The following is a 9,754-nucleotide window of genomic DNA, read 5'->3' on the forward strand; positions in this document are numbered from 1 at the left end:
GCTCGCTCCCTTGCGACCGCGGGAGGGGCGGGGGCGAATGTGACGACACCAAGAGCGCACCGTCGCTTCCCCCTCCCCCTTTTTAAAAAATCCCGTTACCAAGGCTCTCTCTCCTCCCCGCCGTTTCTCTTCAGGGAAGAGCGGGAAGTCGGCAAGGCGCAGACGCGGGCTCTTAAAGGGGCCGCGCATGTGATTTTCTGTTTCGGAAGCGCCAGAGAAGGGCGGTTGGACGTGCGAGGCGCGAGGACTGGAAGGTACACGGTGGACTCAGGCGAGGGCAGAGCGCCCCCTCCTCTTTCCCCCGCAAGAGCTTCCCGCTATTCCCCCCCTCCAATTTTTCCAATTATAGGCATATCTCGCTTTATCCTTCCCCTCCCTCCTCCCGTTCCTTTCTCCTGCGCCAAGGCAGCCCATAAAATGTAGGGGGTCCTGGCCAGGGGGAGCTAATTTTTTTCTTAATACCAAATTTCATTAGACATTTGGACGCTCAAGCAGCTTCTTGGAAATATGACACAATCCGACAATCGGCACAAGTACTCAGTTTGGAAAATAGATCCTCTCCAGCCCAATTTCGGAAACAAATAGCATTTTCGTTCGGCGTCTGAGTAGCATTGGATGGGCGGCTTGGATGCCGATCTTGTAGGTTCTGTACAAGTTTCGAGGCATTTTTAGAGGGTCTGATCTAAGATTTATACAGTGCAATCCTATGCAGCGCCTACTAACTTGTTTGCTCTCAAAGTAAAAAGATTTTCAAACCCTCCAGGCCTTTTATTTAAAAACGTTGCACAAAGCCTCGGAGTCCCTCTCCTCTCACAAATGTGTCACTTTATCACAAGTTTACAGGCCCATAAAAGTATGGCAGACACATCTCTCATCTGTCTAGATTCCGCTGTTGGGGTGTTTATTTTGGGCAGGCTCATCAATACAGAGGGAAGGGCAAAGGTGGGGAAAATGCAAAGTGGTACAAAGAAGCAAAACAAGGCCAGTTGCAGCACATCAGATAATAATAACAGAAGTCAGAGAAGGGAAATTAAATAGACCACTAAATATGGAGGATTGGTTCACAAGTTACATCCAACAGCTTTCTCATCATTTCCTGTGAGAAATGCAGCTCTTCACTCTCATCCTCTATTATCTAGAAAATGTGGTTTTGGAGCTTCAGAAATCAAGATGCTTCCACAAGTGATATCAGGGAGTTCCTATCTAACACATATATACCATGTAAATGTGCAAAGTGTAATCTGAAGGGATGTTCAGGGGTACTTCATACATGAGGTAAAGGATACATTATAAGCACTTTGTTCTAGTTGTGTGGGGGGAGGATCCCAACTTCTGTTGCTAAATAAATAATAACTGATTCACAAATGCGTATGACATAGTATCACTCAGTGTCTCACAGCTTAATGTGTAAACTATGTTACACACTTCCCATTTCTGAACAGTTAAAAGTGAAAGGGTTTTCCTGCCTTTGAATAAGAGAGCACTCGAATTTTGTCTGACATGCTTTCATTGTATTCTCTTACCTTACAGTCTTTGGGACCAATATGGCAACAGTACACATTTTTAGGATTTGGCACTTGGAGATGGTTACAAAAACTAGTAACTGTAACATACATTTTTTTCTTAATTTTTTTTTTAAAATGCAGATTGAATTGCAAAATTTGTTCAAGTGAACCAATTTCATATCTTTATTGATGATATATTGTGGTCTTAAATGGTTTGTTAATTTCCACAACCTGTATCTCAATATTCAGTTACTTTAGCTAATTTGTTTTTTTCCAGACGTCATATATTCACTTAATGAATTTGTAGAATCAATCAAAAAGTTAAATGCCAGATAACAAGTGAAAACTATAGCCCATTAAATACAAGTTTGGAAAATATTTCACTTTTCAAATTAGTGTTTGAATAGCAAAACATCAGAAATACAAGCTTTGCAAATAATACGAAGTTAAGAAAAAAGAATTCACTTTGAATCCCAGTTTTAAAACTGTCAAATTAAACCAATTTTGAATATTTGTTTGTAACAACAGCTCATCATTGCTACGGTAGGATTTTAAACCATAGTGACATTTTATTATAGGGATCAGATACAAGCTATTGTTTCTCTTCTCTCTAACTCCTTATCACCATCTGTCAACTCCTCAGTTCCTCAAACACATTTCCAAAGGAATGTAAGTAAATGAAAGGGCAAAGTGATTCATATACTGAAATTCTATCTTTAGTTGGAAAAAAACCTGAAATTAGTAGTAAGATTCATCAATCTGAATGAGGAATGTATCTATACCCTGATATCCTCAAGGTACACTATTGTAACATGGTATGCATGCGCCTGCCCTTGAAGAAAACTCTAAAACACCAGCTGGTGCAAAATGATTCAACTTCTTTACCATCAGGAGCCAGGTGGAGTATGTCTACTACATCTCTTCAGCAATTGCTTCAATTGTTACCAATTAGTTCCTGAGTTCAATTCAAGGGGCTGATAATTACCTACAAAACTCTTCAATTCTTAGGAGTCGGACCCACACCTGCAGGACCACATTGCTCAGTATGGTCCACTGAGGCAGTTTTGCTCAATTGAGCAAAGCTCATATCCAGTCTGTCTCCATTGTGGCCCTTGTCTTGTGGAATGGGATAATGGCTAACAGAACTCTGCAGGAGGGTAATTTCCATATAGGTAATAAAGTGAGATTGTTAGGCAGCCTTTTTGTTTACGGGATATACTACACTGTAACTGTAACTGCAAAAAAATCCAGTTTATTGGACTTTGGTTCTCTAATTGTGAAATCCAGTTTATGCAATGTATTATACTGCTTCTATTTCATTGTTCTTTAATCTGTACAATTAAGTTTTTTGTATTGTTCATAGTATGAACTATATTTCATTCCTCTTTTATAATTCTGTAATCCACTTGGAGTCTCATCAAGAAAGATGGATAACAAATGAAGTAAGCAAGACTTAACACAAATATTTTTTTGGAATATTTGTATTATAGGGACATAGATAAATGATAGATACAGGATTTCAGTACAACAAAAAAGGATGATTTAGCATTAATGATGCTGGGTGCCACAGAACACAAAAAATATACAACGCAGTCCTTGGCTGGTGGGTAAACTAAAGGCAGCTTTCAGCATTGCTTGCTAAGTATTTACTTAGATTACTGCCGATATATGCATTTGGGGAAAAAAACAAGCCAAGAAGCATGTATATGCTTGCAAACTCCACGTTTTTGGACAGCCACTCAGAACACTTAGTTGTTTGCCTTAGCTCTCTAAATCTGAATCAATTGAAAAATGGTAAGCCACTTAAAATACAAATACATTATACCTTCCTATCCAGTATCCTTTTTTATAGTTATCCCAAATACCATTTAATTATTCTTACCAAAAAAGTAACATATCAAATGGCAAAGTATTCAACAGCACAGGAAAAGGGAGGAGGAGTAGAAATTATCCCTGCTAACCAATTGCTGCAATCTTTCAGTCCCCCAGAATGAAGTTGTAGCTCTTATTTTTTGCCCCAAAGTCAATTTCCAGTGTGCAGGGATATATCCTATTGACAGAATTTCCAGAATACACATCTGTAGAATGAAGGTTAAGTCACCACTGTCACATACAGGTTTCATAAAATAAACATGAGGTCTCATGCTAATATTATTTGGAATTGAACAAATATGTGAAACAAAAAAGCTGCACAATGAATACAACACTCAAGGCAAGCCTACCATTTTTGCTAGTTGCCACACATATCACAGGTTTAACCACCGCAGCTTTTAACAGAAGTACTTTTCTCAGCATCTTTTGATACTATCATGGTATCTTTCTGGAACACCTTTCCAGGCTAGGATTTGGAGGCAGTGTTTTGCAGTTCTGGTCCTACCTAGACAGTAAGCTTCGGGTGGTGCTGGCAGACTGCTTTTCAGGGTCAAGCTGAGAGCGAACCATATGGGATGAATTACATGAGGATGCTCCAGTGAAAGGAGACTGTTAGCCCAGAAGCATAGTTTGAATTTCACCTCTACAGAGCCACTAGATCACTCCTCCAAGGGTTTGTTAATTTCACCTCTACACAGCCTGCAAAGATGGCTCCTCAGAGGGTTTGTTAATTTCCTCTTTGCCTCCCCAAGGCTCTGCCAATTATTAACAAACCCTCTGAAGAGCAAGCAGGCTCTGTAGAGAAGTGAAATTCAAACTACCCTTCCCGGCTAACATTGCATCTCCCTTCACTTGAGTGCCCTTGTGTAATTCATCTTGTGTGGTTTAGCTCTAAATGTGCAGGTTTTTAAAGAATTGGGTCTGGGTTTTTCACTGCCATAGAGAAGTTGTGAGGAATGGCTGTTAAAAGGAGAGTCTCAGAACACCACCACAGAGGGGAGGCAGGGCTCCTCCTTCTCCCCTCAAGCCATTTTCCAAAATAGTGAGTGGGGAGGGAGGGTGTCTCTGTTTTTGCTATGGAGCAGTAAAACCAGGGAAATACCTTCCCCTGTGCTATTTTGTCAGAGAAATGGCTTGAGGGGAGGCAGGAACTCTTCCTTTCCTGTGGTGGCATTCTGAGGCCATTCCCCTAAGCTGCTGTGTGGCTGCAGGGAACCCAGACCCAACTTTTAAAAAACCTGCATGTCTAGCTTGACCCTGTGTGCAGGGTCCCAGAAGGTTCCATCTTGCCCCCTATACTTTTTAACATCTACATGAAAACACTGGGTGAGGTCATCAGGAAATCTGGGCTGTCACCAGTATGTGGATGACACTCGGCTCTCATACTTCCAGCTGATTCCAGGGAGGTTGTAAAAATCCTGAAATGGTGTCTAGGGGCAGTTCTGGAGTGGATGTGGGCTAATACTGAAGCTTCATTCCAACAAGATGGCAGCGCTACTGGTGAGCGGAACATCTGATGTGGGATTTAAGGTGGCCCTCATTCTGGATGGAGTTGCACTCCTCTTGAAGGAACAGGTCTGTAGTTTGGGGGTGCTCTTGGACACAAACCTACTGCTAGATAATCAGGTGGCAGCTATGGGCAAGAATGCCTTTTACCAGCTTCATCGTGTCAGCCAGGTGTGGCCTTTTCTGGGCAGAAAAGATCTGGCCATGGTGGTATATGCCCTAATTACATTTCATTTAGACTACTGCAATGCTGTCTATATAGGGCTGCCCTAGAGAAATGCTCAGAAACTTCCATTAGTGAAAAATGCTGCCACCAGGATGCTGACTGGAGTGGGTCTTAGGGACCATATCACTCCAGTCTGGGCCCATCTACAATGGCTTCCAGATTGTTTCTGGGCATAATTCAAGGTTCTAGTGCTAAGCTTTATAAGGTTTGGGACCAACACACTTGAGGGACTTCCTACTCTATACAAACCTTTCTAACTACTACGGTTTTCTTCAGACGCCCTGCTTTGGGTGCCCCCATCTTCTGAGACAAGGCAGGTGGCTCCAGAAGTGTCCCCAGGAAGTCTCATCTGTCCCATCCTTTAGCCATCATCTGCCAGAGAGTGAAGATTTCTTGGCTTCATTTGGCATTCCCTCTATGATTGCTCCTTCCTACTCAATATTGTAATTGTTGTTTTTATGTTTTTGTATGTATTTTATCTCTGGATTTGTTCTAATGATGCTTCAATGGTGTTTATGATGTATGTTTTAATTTGTTCGCTAACCTGTTCCTTATTAGGGTAGAAAGGCAGGGTATAAATTTTGTAAAATAAATTACATTATATTGTCGAAGGCTTTCACGGCCAGAGAATGATGGTTGTTGTGGATTTTCCGGGCTGTATTGCCGTGGTCTTGGCATTGTAGTTCCTGACGTTTCACCAGCAGCTGTGACTGGCATCTTCAGAGGTGTAGCACCAAAAGACAGAGATCTCTCTGTGTCACAGTGCATTATAAGTACATTATTTCTACCCATGTGTACACTTCAAGAGTAGGTGTAGCTGCTGTATGTATAGTTGCTATAGATTGTTCCTTTTCAAGAATATTTGTTGCTGTGCTAGTTGGATGTTTAGATTTTCAGAAAACGGGGGGCTCTCACAGCCTCTTCAAAGGACCCATTTTTGACCCAAAATAAGCATAACTACAACACGAACGTTAACCTATGTCATAATTCTTGTAATATGTGGGGGGTTGCAGTATTTATTTCGTTGCTCTTTTCTACCACTCCATTCATATTCAGTAACCTTAAAAAAAACTCTTATTCTCATTTATAGTAGGAAACTAGATTGGGAAAGATCTTTTGACAAAAAAGTAGCCCCCCCTTTGTTAAGTGGAATTCAGAATATCACCAGCCAAGTCAGTTGTCAAATGAAGTTCAAGCAAACCAAGGAATTTTTATTTGGGGTCTCAGTATTTTCATTAGGGGATTTGATCTATAAATAGGAAACATTTACCCAAATAAACACTCATGGATTTAACCACATCAGAAATAATACCAAGTGATTCCTTTTCCCTAGAAGTTGAAACTACAGGGTTTTCCACCTTGTCTAAACTATGTGGGAGATTACAGCTGGTGTACATGCAAGTGAAGATCATCTATAAGATTAAAGGAAGTTTTAGATAAAAGTGGATCAGCAGAGCTAAATTGCTCGATGCCTTTTTAGCTTCTATTAAAGCTTTTTTTTTTTTTGTCCGAGACCATTTCTTATAATACTTCTGAGAGGATTCTTATAATACTTCTGACAGACATTTCCAGAGTTGTCAAATCTGGAATAAATCTTCTATACTTTCCTAAATAGGGATATTCCCTCTTTATATCCCGAAGCCTCACAATTAAAGTCCTGCCATCACAGGGCATGATAAAAAAAATGACACACCCACACACCTGCAGCAGTCTTATGTGTTCTGCCGTGTCAGCATTCTATCCCTTTATCCTGCTGCAGGCATTGACCAAGTCTAAGTTGTACTAAGAGTCTGATTTTAAGATGATATATGCAGTGCTTTTTTTCTAAAAAAAATGTTTAGGGGTACTCTCAGTTTGACTCAAGAAAATCACCATTTCATAGTTCAAATCGGAAAAAATAAATGAAGTCAATGGACAAAATTACCAAGAACATGCATTACCCTCATATTACACAGCTCACAATAATTTCCAGATTGGCATGAAACACTCACTTCCATTTGAGACTCAACAGAAGACTGTTGGTGATGAGAATTATGGGTATCAGTATTGCCAACCAAGCCCCTCTATAGTGATACGTGCGCACAACCAAAGAGTTTCAGTATAGATAAAATCTTTGTATTCTTTGTGCAAAATGTACACAAATATCCAAATTGATCGCCGCCATTGGGGGTAGCAACAAGACTGACCAATCACTGTGCTAGATTCCAACTACCGGAGCTCCAAGTGGCTTAGAGAAGACTTGTTTGTATTTGTCTGCACCCTAACGATCACCGATTATGCCAGCGATCTCAGTGGCGTGTTCAATGCTCAAAGACGTTCCATTTTTTTGTAAGATGAACAGCGCTCCTAGTGAGTTTAAATATAACTAAACATCTTTGTTGCCAACATACGTTACATAAAACTTAACAAATCACATAAATATCCATAATAATATGTTTGGAGTTGGTTTAGCGGGAATTCCAACATTTTAAAATTTTTACTTTCTCCTATTAGATTCACAAAATGTTTAGGGGTACGCGTCCCCCTGCGTCCCCCCAGAAAAAAAGCACTGGATATATGTGAAAAGTATCCTTGGAGATGATTCCAAGAAATAAGGATTGGTAGCTTATGGAGAGTAGCAACCATGAGGAAGCGGAGAATTTACTGCTGCAGAAGAGGAGATAGTGTGGTGCTCTGGGAGAGGTTCAGTCACCATCACACATTCTGCAAGTGAAAAGGGAGTGACCTTAATTTGAAGGGAGAAGACGGGACACTACCACAAGCATACTGAGAATATATATACTACATAAACGTTCTTTATATTTATGACTTACCTATGCCTTACCAAAGTCTTGTTGGTCTAGGAACACAATTCTTGCTTCTAGAAGCAAGTTCTATTAGATATGCCCACTAGCTTAAACAGCTTTTTAGATCACCTTGATTAAAATTGAATATTGAAAATGTTTACATTCTGCAGGGAGTATACATATACAAGGTGGCCAACAGCAAATTTATTGTATTTTACTTTTCAACAGAATATTAAAGAAACAGAAGAGGCCACACCAATACAGAGTCCAAGAAGAGAAGAAAAAACAAAGGTGCAGTGGGAAAATATAATTTCCTTATAGATCAATGTGTTTTACACACTGCTTTCAGGAGAATTAGTTGAAACAAAATTAAAGGAATGTAAAAATTTAAAAAAACAAGCGCAGACAGTTTTATGAAAAAAAATTTAAGACTGAGCATGATAAAAATTGTTGAATGGGAGCCATATTCTTCAAAATAGAGGCCTATAATATTTAGAATAAAGCTGTTTACATATATTTAGACTATTTAATATGCAAAAGATCACCAGGTAAAAAGTCCCTAAATTAAAGAGATGAACAGAATAATACACACTGCTACTCTGTAGTAACATACCAAAAATCTATGTCTGACAGTAAACCTCATTGCATGCTAGCCATCTGCTTCCATATCTTATCACAATGGGAACATGTAGAGGGATAATTACTTTATAAGTGTGTTTCTCTGGCCCAGGTGCCACAATGGAAGAAGCCCCGTTACTTACCCATTTCACTTCTGCCACCAAGAGTGCAGAGGAGGTCCTCCGAGGATGGCAAATGCTTCCTTCATATTAATTTCCACTAGAGGGATGTGTGCAGGAGACACCAGCTATATTTAGAAATCTGCTTGTTTAATATTGCATCGGGCACACCCATTACCATTTTAGCTTAAGTTTCCACATTGCACTGCACAGGTTGCATTAGGCTAACAAGCCAGACAGCTAGCCTTTGGCATCAAACTACTTAACATCCATTATGATTATACAAGATGGGTAGCTGTGTTAGTCTAGCAGCAAAATAAAATAGGAGTCCAGTGGCACCTTAGAGACAAACAGAACTTATTCCACCATAAGCTGGAAAGAAAAAGTTTATTACAAAATCTTCTGCTTTGAAAAATTTCTTTTGGTCTCTAATGTTCCACTGGACTCCTGTTTTATTTAATGTCTATTGAACCTCTTCTTTCAACAAGCTCTTCTGTTTAATTTGACAGACGGGGATACCAGGATCACAAGCCAAAGAGCAACTTTGGGGCTTGCCTTCACTCTGGGACTTTGGACATTACCTTTAAACATGAGTCCATGAGTATTCCACAAGTCTCTTTTCCATAATAACAACAATAACATTCAATGTATATACTGCCCTTCAGGACAACTTAATGCCCACTAAGAGCAGTTTACAAAGTATGTTATTATTATCCCCACAACAAAACACCTTGTGAGGTGGGTGGGGCTGAGAGCTCCAGAGAACTGTGACTAGCCCAAGGTCACCCAGCTGGCTTCAAGTGGAGGAGTCGGGAATCAAACCTGGTTCTCCAAAGTAGTCCTGCTGCTTCTAACCCCTATACCAAATTGCCTTTCAGCCTCCGCAAGTTCCAAAAAGTGTATTGTGTGGCTGAAGGAACTGTGTGCTTCTTACTCACTTGAAATCAATGCCCTGGTTTTCTTGAACAGACTTTTATCTTATAAATCCTATTTGGGTCTACTAAGTGGTTCTTAGGATTGCACAGCTATTTTCCAAAAGCAGCTGCTGAGGTGTGTTTCTTCCAGGACCATAAGCATAGTACAGAAGAAAAGGGCAGGGGAAGACTGTCTGTCCAACCCACT

At 40.2% G+C, this 9,754-nt stretch overlaps 1 long non-coding RNA gene across 1 annotated transcript in view; it reads left to right on the forward strand.

The window, feature by feature from the left end:
• Positions 1-164: 164 nt before the first annotated feature.
• Positions 165-9,754, forward strand: part of LOC129335551 (uncharacterized) — a 14,494-nt gene continuing 4,904 nt past the window's right edge. Inside the window, exons 1-2 of the long non-coding RNA XR_008597624.1 lie at positions 165-254; positions 8,124-8,186. This is a non-coding gene — a long non-coding RNA (uncharacterized LOC129335551). The remainder of the gene's footprint in view (positions 255-8,123; positions 8,187-9,754) is intronic.

The sequence above is a fragment of the Eublepharis macularius genome, chromosome 9, assembly GCF_028583425.1.
Source record: "Eublepharis macularius isolate TG4126 chromosome 9, MPM_Emac_v1.0, whole genome shotgun sequence".
NCBI classification, from domain to species: Eukaryota; Metazoa; Chordata; class Lepidosauria; order Squamata; family Eublepharidae; genus Eublepharis; species Eublepharis macularius.